The sequence below is a fragment of the Sorex araneus genome, chromosome 5 (genome assembly GCF_027595985.1).
Source record: "Sorex araneus isolate mSorAra2 chromosome 5, mSorAra2.pri, whole genome shotgun sequence".
Classification (NCBI taxonomy): domain Eukaryota; kingdom Metazoa; phylum Chordata; class Mammalia; order Eulipotyphla; family Soricidae; genus Sorex; species Sorex araneus.
Window position 1 is genome coordinate 124,657,993 of NC_073306.1, and position 18,787 is coordinate 124,676,779.

General features: G+C 45.5%; 1 protein-coding gene across 6 annotated transcripts in view; it reads right to left on the minus strand.

Annotated features, from left to right (window-relative positions):
- The window catches only part of CHD6 (chromodomain helicase DNA binding protein 6), a 198,788-nt gene that overhangs the window by 140,554 nt on the left and 39,447 nt on the right, over window positions 1–18,787 (minus strand). For 4 of the 6 annotated variants that reach the window (XM_004612489.2, XM_055140902.1, XM_055140897.1 and 1 more), the window contains exon 2: window positions 17,495–17,602. The gene's annotated coding sequence lies outside the window, so the exon portion shown is untranslated. Of the gene's footprint in view, window positions 1–9,963; window positions 10,072–17,494; window positions 17,603–18,787 lie in introns of all 6 variants that reach the window. The other 2 variants (XM_055140898.1, XM_055140900.1) reach the window with 1 other exon arrangement.

Below are 18,787 nucleotides of genomic sequence, written 5' to 3' on the forward strand. Positions count from 1 at the left end.
CATCGCAAGGAAGTGAGTCATCAGGAAATAAACCTAGGCCTGGGTGGAAGCTCAGGGGATGAAATAGGACAATCCGAGCTGGACAGATTGTAGAGGGGTTAATATGCTTGCCTTGCATGAGGCTGACCCTGGTTCAATCAGACACAGACACACAGACACACAGACACACACACACAGACACACACACACAGACACACACACACACACACACACACACACACACCCCAAAATGCTGGACAGACTGTAGAGGGGTTAATATGCTTGCCTTGCATGAGGCTGACCCTGGTTCAATCACACACACACACACACACCACCACCCCCAAAATGTAAAAGCCCACCACAGTGCAGCCTGAGCCAGGGAAGACAAAGGGGATCAGGGAAGCACACGTTCTCTTAGAGCAGAGCAGATGCAAGAAGGCTGCCTAGCGCACACCGGGAAGGCAGGGGAGGCAGTGAGGCTGACCCAAGTAAGGCTTGGATACAGTTACGGAGCCAAGAGAGAAGACCTGAAGGAAAAGAGGAGGCTGCAAGATTATAGCCCAATCAGCCCAATTCACAAGCCACTGTCACTGCACCTCCGCCCATATTCACAGAAAAGCCCACCCCGTTCTGGAAGAGGAGGAGGTGGCGGCAGCGGCGGTGGCAGAAGGGTGATGAAATCCCAGTGAGTGGGAGTAGTGTTAGAAAAACCGCTCTAGTTCACTGAATGCTATCTTGGGCCAACACTCGTATCACGCCTGCGAAATCACGTACACACCTTGATGGGCTGTCACGCGCAGACACTCTGCCACCCCACAGGTAACAGTTGCCATCCACGACAGAACAGGTGTTCAATAAGCACTCCTGGCTTTGACTTCCCCAAATAGTGCCACCTAATTTACAAAGCATTCTCTAAACACCATTCTTACCCCTTAACTCTGGGGGGCGGGGAGAGGGGGACTGCAATCTTTTTCTAAGGTTTCATTTTAAGCAGCAGGAGTAGATGAAAAGACACATCGAGGCATCCTAGCAAGGCTGGAAACAGTATGAAGTCGCTCTTGCTGTGCTGTCATCAGTCAATAATTGCGGTTAGATTCTTTTGGCTCAGTAGAGAACAAGTCAAACAGTAACGTCAGTGTCCCACCATTTAATCAGAAACACAATGCAGACATACTCTGGAATTCCTTACTGTGTGGGCAAATCAGCACAAATAAAATGTATCACTTCTGAATTATCTGAAGACTGGTTTGACCCTGCTCTCCTATGAATGTAGCATTTAATTACCGTCACAGAAAGATAAACTGTATCAAAAGTTAACAATCGAAAAAAATTCCATTCCCTCTTATGTTCTCTATCCTAACAATGCCTCTATTATGAAAAAACAGGTGCCAGGTTTCAATAAAAACATTTTGAAAGGTTGTTTTTCTTTCTTCTTCCACCCCACTGCTGCTGTCTACCCCTCCATCTCTCTCTCTCTCTCTCTCTCTCTCTCTCTCTCTCTCTCTCTCTCACTCTCTCTCTCTCTCTCTCTCTCTCTCTCTCTCTCTCTCCCTCCCTCCCTCCCTCCCTCCCTCCCTCCCAAAATTCTGCATATTTTCTTCCAAAATTCTCCAACGGAGTTTTGGGACTGTGCCATTTTCAGGCTCCTCAGAACTGTGCTAGTGAAACTGAAAATCATAAAAACCGGGACCAGAAAAATAGTACAGCAGCACTTGCCTCTCACACAGCTGATCCGGGCTGGTCTCCAGGCACCACGGTTGGTCCCCTGAGCACCGCCAGGAGTGATTCCAGAGCAGAGAGCCAGGAGTAAGCCCCAAGCACAGCAGGGTGTGGCCAGGAAACAGAAAGGACCCCTGTCAGGGTCCTTTGTATTCAGAGATCACAAAAGCCACAACTCGGGACAAGGACAGAGCCCCCCCCTCCTTGCTGCTAACAGCACCCCTCCTTTCCATCAGGCACGTGGGGACAAAAAGTATGTGTGAGGCAAGTTTAAAAATAAGACACAGCTTTGGTTTTTCACAATGAACAAGTATTTATAATCTCTCCACACCCACCCTTCACGCCGAGGTGGGTTCCTAGGAAGCACGCGGAGGACGGCAGGCACCAAGGCGGCTCTCCCAGGTGCTTACAGGGTGGGGGCCCCAGAGGGGCACCGTTGGTGCTGTAACTCGGGAGAGCTCACCAGGAAGGCAGAGACATCTTGGGGAGCCTCACTTCGGCGAGACCTCTATCCAAGCACCTCTTCAAACCTCCGTTGGGAGAGCAAGGTCTCAACACCCCACCTGGGGGGGCGGAAACGGACTCACTCTCCTCCACAAACTGGAGGCACTTGTCTTGTCTTTGGCTGGGTTTGACGGAATCTTCAGAAGTTAACCGCAAGGCTCAGGGGAACCAAAACACCGGGTGTGAATCCAGCGTCTGGCCGGGACCGCAAGTCAAACCTCCCCTGGCCTGGACCTGCGGGTGCAGAGGACAGCGGCTGCCCACTGCGCAGTCAGGAGGACGGGAAGAGCTGGGACCCAGCAGTGTCCCCTGGGGAACATGAGCCCTGTGGGTGTCCCTTGGGCGTCACGGGAGACTGACCCTCTCCTCTGCGGCCAGTCAGGCTGTCTGTCGGAGTTTGGTGTGTTCAGTGTGGAATAAAATCTGGGTGCGGGGTTGGGGCTGGAGTCATAGCACAGCGGGGAGGGCGTTTGCCTTGCACACCGCTGACCCGGGTTCAATCCCCAGCATCCCATATGGCTCCTCGATCACTGCCAAAAATAATTCCTGAGTACAGAGCCAGGAGTAACCCCTGAGCATCACTGGGTGTGACACCCTCTTCCCCCCGCCCAAAAAAAAAAAAACCAACAAAACAAAACGGGGTGTGGGACAGGTGAGTGGGCGGAAGTGTTCAGGCCGTGAAAGTCCGTGGCCCAGGCCCACCCACACCCCAGCCAGGCTCTCCACCGCTCTGTCAGGGGCAGCCCGAGGGGCTCAGGGTGACCTGTTATCTCTTAGCTTGGGCTTCCTCACACCTACGCAGAGTTCCTATCTCTGGTAACGATCTCAAAGTTCAAAGTGCATTTTTTTTCTTGTTCACCAAGATATTAGATATTAGGGACATGCCCTTCAAAGCAAATGTCCTATCACTTTCTTTCACTTTTATTTTAATAATTATAGCTTAGGTCCCCGTGGCATATTGGGTATGCCAAAAACAGTAACAAGTCTCACAATGGACATGTTACTGGTGCCTGCTCGAGCAAATCGATGAGTAATGGGATGACAGCGACAGTGACAGTGACAGCTTAGGTCACATGCTTACAATACTGTTAACTTTTATGGTTCTGAGGTACACAGTTACCATGGAGTGGGGGGTGGGGGGAGGGTCCAGGAATTAAAGAAGCAGCTGATCACAACTGCTCCTGGCTTCTCCCTCTGGGCAGTTGTGAACTATCAAAGTTTTTCCTCCTCTCCTCTAGGCAGCAGAGGGATTTTATTTAACATGGGGGTGGGGGGTCTCAGTTGCCTCAGACTCTGGATTGCTTTGCTCCTGGTTGGCTCTTCCCCATCCACTCATGCTTCCCACCCCCCACACCCCACCCCCAGCATCATCTGATGTGTGACAGCTTGCCCTAACCACCCTCTGGAAAACAGCACCCGTCCTCTCAACTCTCACCATGATTTAGCTTCTTCCTGGCCCTCCTTACTACCTGACATTCCATTATGTCTAGAAGATTACAGGCATGTTGTCTTATCTGCCACTTCGTCTTGTTCCTGCTGTACTTCCAGAGTTGGGGAAGTCACACTGAGACCCTGCATGACCTCCAGCGCACCACCTGAAGGGACTACCACCACCATCCCACCTCGCCCTCCGCCCTCCTGCACAAAACTGGGAGTTGCCCCTGAGCACGGTGGCCAACCCCCACAGAAGTCAGTAAAAAAGCGTTTGAATAGAAGAATAAATCCCTCTTAACACTAAACCTCTTTCTTTCTCTTCCCAACACGGACAACAAAAAACGTTCAACTACCCTAAAATAGAGCAACCCCCCCACACAGCAGGAATCTCACTTCCCTCAGAAAGCTGCTCCCGAAAGCCTTCCTTCCCAGGAGCTGGTCTTGGCAAAGGAGTGCTGGTTACCAAAGACAATTTTGTTTTGTGTGTGTGTGTGTGTGTGTGTGTGTGAGAGAGAGAGAGAGAGAGAGAGAGAGAGAGAGAGAGAGAGAGAGAGAGGGAGGGACAGGGAGGGAGAGAGGGAAAGAGAGAGTGCGTTTGTGTTGTTTGTTGTGGGGGAGGGATTGTGTTCTGTGGTTGCGTTCTGTATCCACAACCAGGTGGCACATGGGGTGAAAGGGATCAAACCCAGGCCAGGCAAGAGTGCTACTCATTGGACTATCTAGCATCCAGTGGGCTTTTCTTCCCTGCAGAAATCCTGGCAGCCTTTTTTTTTTTTTAAACTTTATTTTATATTATTATTTTTTAAAATTTATTTTTGGCTCATTTTGGGTCACATCCAGTGATGCTCAGGGGCTACTCCTGGCTATGCACTCAGGAATTACTCCTGGCGGTGCTCGGGGAACCATGTGGGATGCCGGGGACTGAGCCCAGATTGGCCGAGTGCAAGGCAAATGCCCTCCCCGCTGTACTATCGCTCCGGACTCCTCCTGGCAGCCTTCAATGGGAAAGACAACTTCCTCCTCAAAAGGTTCTCTGGATCCCGGGCACCACATATGGTGCAAACACTGCCAGGAGTAGCCCCTGAGCGTGGAGCCAGAGTAAGCCCTAAGAACCGCCAGGTGTGGCCCAAATACCAATACCACCCCAAAATTCTCTAACAGGTCACTTGGAGGCCCATGTCTGCTGACCGCCCCTCCCTCCCCCACGCCCCAGTAGGCTTCCAAAACTCGAGTTGCTCGGCTCCTCACAGCAAAAGCTAGTGTCCCCAATGTCCGACACTCCCGTAGTCACACTCCTAGATACTAGACTTAACTCCCAAACTTCATCTCAATAACAGCTATGAAAGTCTAAATCCAAGCTTTCTTTTGTGGCCTACAAATGGGTATATCCAATCACATTCTGGTCAGTCCCCACAGGAATCCCCAAAACCAAAACAAAACTGAACAACACTACCTTTATGCATATACAAATCCACAAAACCTGTCACTGGCCCACAATTCACTCATCCTTGGTTCCTTTTCTCTTCCATCTCTCTTCAGCCTTTAAGTCTTTGAATATCTTGGCTACTTTCCAGTCCACTTTTTTCAGTTTTTCCTCATTATTTGTTTCTTGTAAACCTGAAATAGCCTTAAAATGACTCTACTCTTTATGCACTTGCCTTGTACACACCTGACCCAGGTCCAACCTCCAACATTCCATATGATCCCATGAGCACCAGCAGGAGTAATTTCTGAGTGCAGAGCCAGGAGTAACACCTAAGCACTGATGGGTGTGTGTCCCCACCGCCACCACACACACGCGTGCGTGCGCGCGCGCACACACACACACACAGACACACACACACACACACACACACAAAAGTATATAAAAGATCAGGGGCTGGAAAAAGAGTAGAGGGCACTTGGCCTGACATACAGTTGACTCCAATCAATCCCAGGCACTCTAGGTCCCCTAGATCTCCCAGAAGTGATACCTGAGCAAGGAGTAAACCCTAAGCACATCCAGGTGTGGCCCAAATTTTTTAAAAAGCAGCATATGCAAAACCTTTGAGTCTTCAGGGGGAAAAAAACTGAAATTAAAAATTAAAATTCCTCATAACACAGAGCACTGCATAAGGGATCTGCTATCTGATCCTGGTCAAGTGCTCTGCCATCTTACATCATCATCCATCCACCCATCCCAACACTTGCCGATCCTGAAACCAGCCTGCTTGGTTCATTTATACTGTTGAGCTAAACCTCCGTGTGGAAAATCCACTGCCCTTTCTGCTCTGGTCTCTGAGCCTTCAGAGCTCAGCTCATGGTGCCATGTTTTCCACGGTGCTAGCCAACTTCTCAACACCCTACGAGCATCTGTGGGAAGCATGAAAACTAGAGCAGCAGTATCCACACAACCTCACCTCTTCCCTGCTGGTACACACCTCAGCTGTAGGCAACCAAGCAGCCTTTGGGAAGAAACTCTGTTCTGCAATCTAGAGTCCAGCGCCTGATTCTGGACTCTCAAACACCTGCATAATAAATGAGTGAATAAGCAGAAAACTATAGAAAAAGTTGTGAGCTCCACCTTCTTAAGTGGCCACCTCTTTTTTCCCCTCCCCTTTCCTGTTTAGTCTATCCTATTCCCATAAAAGCTCTCAGCATTCCTTGTTCACACTTTTTCTGGGCCCATGAGATGGCTCAAAGGGCTGTGGTGCCTATTTTGCATGCTGACACCCTGGGTTCACGGCACAGTTCCCTGAAAATTACAGGGAGCACTTCCCAAGCACCACACTGGGCACAGTCCCAAAGCAGAGCCAAACATGATCCAAACATGAAACAAAAAACCCCACCTCTTCAGAGGAATATATTTACTAAGCATAAGGATTTGGGAGCAAAGCCAGAGAGATAGTAGAGCGGGAAGGGTGCATGCATTGTATGCAGTCAACCCACATCCAATTCTTGGAAGAAGAGAGGACAGAGGGCGGAGGAAGAAGGGGGAGGGAAGAGGGAGTCAAGAATTATTATTATTATTAATATAATAATTATTATTATCCTGTTGATCATCAATTTGCTTGAGCGGTCTCAGTAATGTCTCCATTCGTCCTAGCCCTGAGATTTTTTTTTTTTTGGCTTTTTTTTTAATCTATCACTTTTTTTTTAAATTTATTTACTAGTGAGTCACAGTGAGGGTACAGTTACAGATTTATACATTTTTGTGCTCATGTTTCCCTCATACAAAGTTCGAGAACACATCCCTTCACCAGTGCCCATTCTCCACCACCAATAAACCCAGCATCCCTCCCGCCTAACCTCTTCCCCCCCACCCCAGGGTCTTCCCTTTCGTTCTCTCTCTCTAATTAGGTGTTGTGATTTGCAATAAAGGCTTTGAGTGGCCATTGTATTCAGTCTCTAGTCTACATTCAGCATACTGGCGTTCTAGCCCTGAGATTTTAGAAGCCTCTCTTTACTCATCCTTCCCAACAGTGCCCATTGGAGGCTCTTTCAGGGTCAGGGATATGAGACCCATCATTGTTACTGGCTTTGGCATATGAATACGCCACGGGGAGCTTGCCAAGCTCTGCCCATGCGGGCAGGATATTCTCAGTAGCTTGCCGGGCTCTCCGATATATATATATATTTATATACATATAAACTCTCTATGATTTGTTGCCTACTGACTGAATTCCATCAAATATGGTGTGGTAATTATGGAAAATGGTTAGTGAGCATAAATTAGAATAATTCAGATCAGTTCTAGAGATCTTTATATAAAAACAAGAAAGTTCAAACAATACAAAACCTTAAAAATAGTAACAGTCCCATAACTGCACTCCTTCAACTTTGAGAGGCCCTTTCCAGAGAAAATCTTTTAATCTCTAGCTATTTCTTGCTGCCACTTTGCATCATGTTCCTAAAAAAATTTTTTAAAAAATTTTTAAAAAATCCTACTGCTGCTAATTTTGTAATTTTGTAACCCTAATACTGTCAACTTTTGAACATTTCCACTGGCTTCCTCCTATGGAACAGGAGTTGGCAGATATTTTTATAAAAGGCCAGATAATAAATATTGTAGCCTCTGTTGGCCATATGGTCTATCTCTGTGGCAACTATTCAATTCTGCTGCTATAACACAAAAACAGCCATAGACAATATGCCAACAAATCAGTCCGGCTGTGTTCCAATAAAACTTTATTTACCAAAGCAGGTAGTCCGCTGCTACGGAAGATGAAACATTAGCATCGCAATATAGATATTACCACCATTCCTGATTCAACCAATATGTAATTCATAATTAAGCCATAAACGCTACTGCTAAAGGTTTATGTACTTTTCCCTTAAGGACAATAAATATCTTACTTTACAATGTTTTGCTTTCTATGAATTGCTAACTTATGTCGAATGTCCCCCCCACCCACCCCCAGTCCTAAAACTGTTCCATCCTTTCCCGCTGAGGCTCCTGAATCTGCTGCAGTCACCTCTTTGACTCCTAAACTGCTTCCAAGCTCCCCTCCTGGGAGTTCTCCCCATTTTCCTGGCAATCACTTCCCTTTGTCCCCATCAAGGATGGACTCTGGTTCTTCTCTTTGTCATTCGCTCTCAGGAGTGAGCTGAGACAACCACTAACTCCCTAGGAATCCATGAACAAGAGGCAAGTTTCGGAGCTCTCCAAATAAAAATACATTTCCTGTCTCCCGTGATAATTTGGTGGCGAATGGAAACTGATTTCCCCTGAGCACTGTAAGAGCACCGCGCCGCTGTCCTGTCCCTTCCGCCATGTGGCAAAGAACCTGAGCCATCCTGTCCCCTCATCATCTCTGCGTAAGCTCTCTTTTTTCCTGGAAAGCTTTACAGGCTCATCTATTTTCATCCACGAGACTGGGCGTCAGGAGGTGGATTATTTCACAACCTGAAAACTCTGGTCTCAGTTCTAAGAAATCCTCTTGTGTTATTTCTTCCTAAGTCCTTGCCTGCCGTTTTAATGAAACTCCTATTACTGCATCTGAACATCTGACCTGTCACGGGCAGTACTTTTCGGTTTTCTCTCTCATAAAATAAATAGCTTTTCTGAGAAACTTCCCCAACTTTATCTTCCAACCTTTCTTTTTAACAGCTAATATTCGAACATCCAATAATTCATTTTTGTGTGTGCACCAGTATCTTTGTTATTTTATCTCATAATTTATACCAACTACCAGACATTGAAATGGCATTCAAATGGTCACTCTTTCCACTCAAAGATCTCAGTCGGGCAAGGAATATAGCTCAGCAGTAGAGCACCTGTGCTGTATGAGCGAACTCCTGGGTTCAAACTCCAACACTAACATACATACACCATAAACACACACACACAGACACACACACACACCCCTATCATATGGCAAAAACATTTTTGTACAACTGAAATATTCAAGCTGGTGTGACAAAATGTTTCTTTAACAAGGCCCAAGCACTGCGTATCACTGAGAATAGCCCCTGGCTTGCTGGGGGGCCACCCTCCCCCCCAAAAAAAAAGATGACCAGGAATTCAAGATCCTCATTTGTTTCAACTACTATTCTATATCTAATGTGTAGAATAGGATTTGGTGAATGAATAAATTAAATACATTAATATTAGACATGGACTCCACCAATGGTGGGTCAAAAACAACGGCTCAGATGGGTATAAGAGAAATATGCAAGACTTGGGATAGAAACCTTTCTCTCTCTCTCTTGGGGCCAGAGCTCATTTAGACCCACCTTGCAAACAGAAAGTCATGAGTCAATCTCCAAAACCACCACAGGGTGCTGAGCTAATCCTGACAGCTCTGCTGTGTCATCTGGCAGTTCCGCTGTCTGCAACCCCCAGTGCCTCAAGAGATTTCTGGCTGCACCAAAACAAGCAAGAAAGGTGCCAGCGTGCTGGCCAGGCTGAGCGCAAGCGCCCCTGGGAGCCCTGACAAACAGTACAGCCAGCATGCGCATGAGCGCCACAACTAACATGCGCCAGAGTGACAAGAAAGGAGTGCGGCCAAGTGTGATGTGAGCCCTGGTCATCAGAACAGCCCCTTCAACAACAAAGGCGAGGACTGGCTGGGTGGCACTGTGAACAGCGCACTGCCAAGTAGTGGTCCCTTAGAACTGCTGGGTATGCAAAACCCCTTCATGAACAAATAAACTAAGAACAGAAACAGAGTAAGAATAAACTTATCCTAATAATAATTCCGAAAATAGAGCAAGAATTCTTATTCTAAAAATACCTTTCTGATTCTAAGAAAACTAAGCCTATGTTAGTCTTAGTCAATTCCAGTTCTTGACAAGTACTCCAAGAACACAAACAACAGTAATTCAGAAGAACATGTGCACACCTACCTGCTGTGCTAAGAGGAGCAGCCAGGACACGGGAACAACCCGAATGCCCGAGGACGGAGGATGGAACAAAGCAGCTATGATGGATAGACACAGCACAACACCATGCAACTGTGAGAAAAGATAAAATACTGCCGTTTGCTCCAATTTGAATAGACCTAGAGGCACCATGTTAAGTGAAATGAGTCTTAGGGAGAAGCAGAAACACCAGTGAGGAGATTCAATAAATACCAGATGACTGCACTCATCTGTGGCACAAAGAAAAACAAATAAGGGAACAGACAACATCAAATGAAGACAAACCCTTGGCCTTTAAATACAAAACTAAAATTAACACAGTAGTAGTGGAAAAAGAGTTAGGAAGAAGAAAGAGGAGACCCAGAGATGACATAAAGATAGTCAGAGAGTCTGGGCACTCTGGTGGTACCTGGGGGGCCAGTAACTTTGCTCATCAAGACTATTTTACATGTTACCTCACTACAATAAAAATACACATAAACAAAAATAGCAACGATGCTTTTACTATATTTAATATTTAATTTATATTTAAATGAACTCTATTTAATTTATATTCTCTATAACTAGCCGGCGATGCACAGGGGTTACTCCTGGCTCTGCACTCAGGAATTACCCCTGGCGGTGCTCAGGGGACCATATGAAATGCTGGGAATCGAACCCTGGTCGGCCTTGTGCAAGGCAAACGCCCTACCCTCTGTGCTATTGCTCCAGCCCCAGAAAGTCTCTTGCCCGCACGCCTGTTTGTCTTCCCCGGGGCCCCTCGGAGGGAATGGGCTCCAGCTTCCCTCCCCACCCCGAGCAGAGTTCCTGGCGGCCGAAGACCACCGGAACCTAGCCACAGCCATGCTCAAGGACCCTCTCCACATGTTCAGACAGGCCTCACACATGAAGGTACTGGCAGAGGAACCCAGGTGTGTGTAATCCCATCAACGGTCAACATCCAGAGACTTAAAAGCAAGCTCCCAGAAGCACGCGGCCGCGCTATATTTTATAACCTACTTTTCCTTTTGGGAGAAACTCGCAAGCTACTGAGAGCTTCCTGCCCACATGGAACAGCCTCGCAAGCTTCCCATGGTGTATCTATATGCCAAAGCCAGTAACCAGCTGGATCTCATTCCCCTGACCCTGAAAGGGCCTCCTATGCAGCATCATAGGGAAGGCCGAGAAGAGAGAGGCTTCTAAAATCCCAGGGATAGGACGAATGTAGAGGTTACTGAGACCGCTCGAGCAACTCGACAATCAACAGGATTTCGTGATCGTGATAACTAGCATCATATTAATGTTATTCCTGCTATGCTGCTCTATGTGATAGTGTAAAGATGAAATGGCAGAAAGATTTAAACTAAGGTAACTCTGTCTCTGTGGATTAGAAACATTCCAACATTCCAACAAGGTTATATGTACAAATCAGAACTGGATGGGACCATTGAGACCAAACAGCCAAATACTTTTATTTCAATAATGAATGAAACACATGCATAATACAAGAGAAATATCAATTCAAAATCCAAATTCATCTCTTCAGTCAGAGAAAATCGTTTTAACTTCTAATCTGGTGATAAAAATCAACTTGGTTGGTAAGAATCACTATTAGAACTATTTATTCTTCGTAGAGGCAGCCAAAAGCAAGAGGCCAGACACTATCAGAGCTATCAAATACCACACTGTCAAGTAAAGCCTAACTGTACTTTTTGTTATCCGACCTAAAAGTCAAAGATCCTATCTGCAGACATAGAAATGAAGAAACCAATCTCTTGACAGCCAAGCCCACTAAGATCAGTCTTCAAAACTCGAGCTATAGCGTTGGGGATGTGGTTCAGTGTAGAGTACATGTCTTGCATGTATGAGGATCTAGGTTTGATTCTCAGCACTGAGCCCCCCCCCCCCCGCCCGCCCCCGATAGCTTTGCATGCAGCCAGCACTGGGCTAAATCGCTGGCAGCACACAGCCCTTGAGCACTGCCAGAGCTCCAAGCACAGAGCCCTCCCAAGGCCAGCCCTCCCCCAATACATACACACAAACACTAACAAAGCTCAATGTTAAGTCTGTAGGAAGGGGCAGGGGAAAGCGTAATAAATGATACTCCATATTATTTCAAGAACCTTCACCAGTAACACAAGGCCATTTAATAATTATGCTTTAAAACTTAGTCCTATAATAAGCCCCATCCCACTTGGGAGTTCCTTTTCTTTTCTTCTCTACTTTACAATAAACTTTTCTACTTTCTAAAAAATTTAAATACACACACACACACACACACACATACACTTTAAAGTCTTTTGTCTTTTATACAAACTGAATGTGTGTGTGGGGGTCGGGGAGAGTATTGATAATTATACTTTAATGCCTTTTGTGTTTTGTGGAAACGTGCATGTGTGTGTGTGTGTGTGTGTGTGTGTGTGTGTGTGTGTGTGTGTGTGTGTGTGTGTGTGTAGGAGGAGGAGTTGAAAGGGAGAGGTTTTAGAGACCATAAGGAAGGGAGGTGGGTACACTGGTGATGGGTGTGGTGTTAGAATCAAGTACACGAGAACAATCATGAGCAATATTGTAAAGCACAGTACCTCAATCAATAAAAAAAATTATATTAAAAAATTTTCTTCTAGTGGGGCTGGAGGAATAGCACAGCGGGTAGGGCGTTTGCTTTGCACGCGGCCGACCCGGGTTCGATTCCCAGCATCCCATAAGGTCCCCTGAGCATCGCCAGGGGTGATTCCTGAGTGCAGAGCCAGGAGTAACCCCTGTGCATCGCCGTATGTGACCCAACAAGCAAAAAAAATAAAAAATTTACTTCTAGAATAAAAATGTTTTAGAAAGCTATGCAACTTCACGAATATATTAAAAGTCACTGAACTATTTTTTAAAATGCCGTTTGTGACACTTTTGAAAAACATAATGCTTATAAGCTTGATAAAAAACACCTAGATTCTGAACACAAGGGTAATGGGATTTGTACCACTTATTCAATCTTCCTAAGTGTCGGTTTTTTCCTTTGTAGAATGGACACCAAAAGCATCTTTTGGGAGAAGAGATGGATGAGTTCTATCCATCCAAGGCAGAGAAGACTGAAGCACAGTGAAGGAGAAAATATAAGTTCAGATCAGGCCATTCTTTTCACTTAAGATGACAAAACATAAGAGGTGAAGTTGTCAGATGATTGCCCAAAAGTTCACAATTAATTGCTCAGAAGTACAAGAATTACATTTCCCTGGTTCTGATTCAGACTTCTTAACAGTACATCAAGTGGCCTTGTAGATAAGAGAAAATAGCAAACGTGTAGGTCAGGATTTGAAGATTTTGTTTGGGGAACTCGGAGAATAGGCAGAGGTTAGAAAGATGTCTCAAAAAAAAAAAAAGATGTCTAAGTGAATCACAACAGTCTAGAGAAAAAGTGAGGGGAGCTCTTGTGGGGGGGGAAATAACAGCTGGAACAGAGGACTGATTTTTGACCCAGCTCTGGGTCACTTAGGAACTAACTACAAGAGCTTGATAAAACTAACATCCAATAGGACCCCTTAAGTACATTATAGCCTCCAATCGTTGGGAAAGATGAGTAAGGAGAGGCTGCTAAAAATCTCAGGGCTGGGACGAATGGAAACACTACTGATGCCCACTCAAGTAAATCGATGAACAGGATGACAGTGACAGTGATAGACAAGATGGATAGACCTTTCAGATAGTATCTGAAGAAATAAAATAATTCATATCACTGTGTCACTGTCATCTGTTGCTCATTAATTTGCTCGGGCGGGCACCAGTAACGTCTCCATTGAGAGACTTGTTACTGTTTTTGGCATATAGAATACACTTCGGGTGGCTTGCCAAGCTTTGCCGTGCAGGCGAGATACTCTTAGTAGCTTACAGGGCTCTCCAAGAGGGGCAGAGAAATCAAACCCGAGTCGGCCTCGTGCAAGGCAAATGCCCTACCTGCTGTGCTATCGCTCCAGCGATAATAATTCATAATTCATAAGACAAACAAATAAAATCTTAAGAAACATAACTAACCAATTGTTTAAATTCTTTATATGCACAATAGTCTTCCAATTCAATTCTGAATTATTAAAACTGGTTTTAGAGTAACTGATAGTAAGGAACTAATTAAACCTACTTAGATAGCTATCCAAGACAATGGTAAACAAACTAAACACACTGAAAGAACTTTAAAAGACAAGAATCAGCAATCTTTACCTTAACATAAATTATGAGAGAAAAATCGCCTATTTGTGATCATCTAGGATCAGCATTCCGTTCCCACAGACAGGAGGAGAGCTGGCTCATGTATGAGATCTATAACCTAAAAACATCAACTAAATCTGTGGAATTCTTACACTAAGAGACGGTCTTCTCTCCTACTTCTATAATTCTGGTGAGGTAAAATCAATGTCAAAACAACCCCTTCCCCTTACTGTTTAAAAGCAACCAATTCTATTTCTGACACAAAGTCCCTTCCGTTCAGGTTTTCGGGCAGAAATCCTGGAGCATCTTCCCCCTCTCCACTCATCTGCACTCTCCTCAGGACCTGAGACTTCCCATTGGATACAAACTGAGAAGGAATGTTTTTCCAAAAATTGCTCGGTTCTTAATCTTCTTCCACCCTCAAGTCCCCATGAAAAGGGGGCGGGGGCGGGGGGTAGAGCAAATAAATACTACAGCAGGCAGGGTGCTTGCCTTGCACACGGCTGAGCCCGGCACCCCGAAGGGTTCCCCAGAGCCCACCAGGAGTGATTGATCCCTGGGTGCAGAACCAGGAGTAAGCCCTGAATACAGCTAGACATGAACCCAACTTTTAAAAACTCTTTAATAGGGTTCAGAGGAACAGTACAGTAGGCAGAGCACTCCTAGGAGTGATCCCCGAGTGCAGAGGAGCCAGGAGGAATCCCTGAGCATTGGCAGGTTTGACTTGCCCCCCAATATTTAAAAATAAAAACTGCTTTAAAAGAGGGTACTGTCCTAAATACACAGAGCCAGTCTGTGGAGGAAGACATTACATCAAGCTGCTGCACGATGTGACGAGAGATCAGTTTTAGAAGCTCTTCTTGCCAAAGCAAGAATAGTCAGGCTTGAATAACGGGGAGGCTGGTGCGGCAACAGGTACCGTTGGCCTATGAGACCCTCCCATGCCCCCACTCCCGGAGTCCAGAGCCCACCTCGGGCTAAGTAAGACACTGAGTAACACAATCTATATTATATGTGGATCACCTAATTTGTCTAACAAACTGGCATAAATAAATGTGGTCAACTTCACATTAATATTCTATTAGCAAACAAGATGTTAAAACTACTGACTCCTAAAAAATTAGTTAAGGCTATTTTCAGACTGGCATGTATCACTCATTTGTACCACGGGTTATTTATTCAGATCATTCGTCTTTTCAGACTGATTTATACCAGAGTAATTTATATCACTGATCTTTTCAGAGTTTTCAGACTGGCATCTATTATTCGTCTATATCACTGATCTGAGAATTCACCCCACAATGAGCAAGAGAATCACAGACAAGAGACTGTTGGTTTAGCCGATAAATAGCGTCAATTTCAAGATCAAAATACAACCATTTTTAAGCATAAATTTAATTTTACACTTACCATCTCCCAACTTACATTGGTAAGAAAATAAGCACTAACCAAGTGACTATATGGAATAAATTTATAAATGAAAGGCCCACTAGCTAGTTCCACCACTATACTACTTCCTCTTTTTACCCCGTGTGTCCCGAAGTGGGCAATAACAGCCCTACCCCACCCCCATCCCCGATAGGGGTACTCATAGTCTTGGGTGCAACTGGGGGTTAGGAAGGGGCACTTTGTTCTTTTGAGGAGAGTAGATTTGCAGGAGGCACTGAGTCTATTGTTTTCCCCCTGAAAGAGAGAGAGTAGGAAAAATAGGCTTGGAAACTTCTGCATAGTTTACCCTCGAAATAACTTAAGGGTTAAAAATATTAGGAAACTTTTGCATGGGAGTCACTAGGTTCTCAGCCCTTCCTCTTAGAGGCTTGTGGTCCTGCCCTGGCCCATGACTCTTACAATGACATCAGTCGTTCAGATCGAGATCCTACAGATGAGATTACTAACTCTGTATGCAGAAATGGGTTAATTCCAAATCTATACTGTCACTTTAACAACGAATGAGCTTTAAACAGCTCATTCGAGTCTATAATTCACTGCATTTTATCCAGAGTAATGCTGAAGTCCCTTTGCTTTCTATGGACTGAACTCCTATCTAGATTCTGAATCCTCCTCGTAGATCCAGGTTCAATTCTCAATCTGGTGGCAACCTTTGATTCTGCCCTCAAGAGTTACCTACTCGTGACCAAACCACAGTGCTGAGGGACTGGAGTGATAGTACAGCTAAGGCATTTGCTTGCACACAGTTGACGTGGGTTCAATCCCCCACATCCCATATGGTCTCCCAAACCCACCAGAGCCTGGAATACGCTCTGAGCACCACCACTTGTAACCCAAAAACCAGAAAGAGAAAAAGAGAAAAGCCACTGTACGGAGCTGCTTTTGCCTGCTGCTGAGTGAAAGTCACACCGAATCTCCTATCACCACCAATTTCTGAAACAAATGTCTATAGTTCCTATTAATAACTCTTACATGGGAGTTACTATTGCAGGCTTCCAAAAACCTGAGCCAGGAAAATACAGGATCTGGTGACTCATCAACTGCTATAAGAAGGGTATACCGTGACGAAGCGAAAGCAAAGACAATGCTTATGAGAGCAGTGATATTTAACTGAGACGAAGAACAAATACAGAAAGGCCATCACACAGACAGACAGACAGACAGACACACACACACACACACACAAAACACCACACACACACACACACACACACACACACACACACACACACAGAGGCTTTCATTCAAAAGGCTTGGTAAGGATGGTGGCAGCATAAGGAAGTAAAGTTACTGTACAGAAAGTGTAAGTATTAACAACTTTTATTCCAAATGAAAAAGACAGTCTGAAAATTCTTTTTCCTCTAAATTAATCTGGTTTTTTAAACACCAAGCTAAACAACCTTCAAAAAGGTTTCAAGAAATGAGAGAGGGCTCAGATTGAAGAGTCAGTAAAGGGGGTGAGGCACTTGTTTTGCATCCTGCCAACCCCAGTCCAATCGCAGGCCAACATAAATGGTCTCTTGAGCACTGCCAGGACTGATCCGCGCCCAGAGCCAGGAGTTAACCCTGACACTACTAGGTATGGTCCCAAAACAAAAAGGGAAGGGGGTGCTGAGATGCTCAGCAGTACTTTATATTCCCCTTCTCTAGATTGGATCTTATTTTTTTTAAGTATTAACTCTTAGAATCAGGCCACAACAGTGCTAACTTGTCTAGTCACGTAGCATTTTTTAAAATCGTGTACCTTTTCCCAAACTGAAAGCACCCGTGGAACCAACAACCACATCCCACGACAGAGCAGTATTAGTACTAGAAAAGTCCCTGCATGCTCCTTTCTGACCACTGCTCTTACTCCACTGGCTTCCAAACAAACTAGTTTTGCTTGCTTCTGTACCTTACAAAAGCGGAATCACACAGTGTGCACTTATATCCATATCGGGGTCCAAGTTTGCCCTTCAGTGCCTGCGCTGTGACAATGCACTGGACTCGGTCAGCATTTCCCCTGCGGAGAGAGAGGAGAGAGAGCACAATGTTAAGCTTGGTCAGCAGAGGGCACTGGAGGGACACGGGCGGTGGAAGGGAACTTGTCTTTTGGGCTCAAGAGTACAGGGCTGGGCTGGGTAACTCAGTGGCTGGGTACTTGCCGTGCTTGTGTGAGGCCTGGGTTCAAGCCCCAGAACTGCCCCAGCGGAGCAGAACACCATACCTTTTGCTAGCTCTCATCCTTTCTTTTTTTTTTTTTTTTTCGCTTTTTGGGGTCACACCCAGCGATGCACAGGGGTTACTCCTGGCTCTGCACTCAGGAATTACTCCTGGCAGTGCTTGGGGGACCCTATGGGATGCCGGGGATCGAACCCGGGTCGGCCGTGTGCAAGGCAAACGCCCTACCCGCTGTGCTATTGCTCTGGCCCCTAGCTCTCATCCTTTCCACATCCACCAATAGAGAGAGAGCCACAAACGTGATGGCACCCGGCCCAACGGCACGAACAGTTGCCTCTTTCTCAAAGATGACCTAGAACAGCACTTCTAACCCGGAAAACAGTTAGAAATACCACAAGGCACCCAGGATATGCCAACAGCCAAGATAAAAATCATATAAATGTGGGAGAATCAACCCCAGGGGACTAGGGGGTCAACCAGCAGGATGGGTGGACCACAGGAGTCCTGAGAGGGAAACACAGGAGGGAGACTAGATTTGGAAAAGGTCTGAGAAACGCTGGTCGAGAAGCTTTAATCCACTGAGAACTTACCTAGACATCTCAATAAAGCACTCGGCCCACACTTTTTTCTTTCTCTAGCATAAATATATATTCGAATATTTACTAGCATTATTTAGTATCCTATATTTTCTGCTCTCTTATGACCCTTCTCCACTCTGTATCCTTCTTAATTTGCAAAGTCACAGATGAACTAAAATACTTTTTGATGGCTAAAATACTTTTATAGCAAAAATACTTTCATAGCAACACTTGTAAATATCCATCTGAAATCAAAAGTCTAGTTGTTGGTTAAAGCTTGCCTTAGCCAAAGGCATATTTATTAAAGGGTGAAAAAAAAGACAAAAATGGCATGGATCAGTGTCCTTCTGAGCACCACCATCGTACCAGACACAGTGAAGCAGCAGAGGAATTGAGAATGGCATTTATATTGCTTCTTGGGTGACAACTGGCAATGCACAGGGGTTACT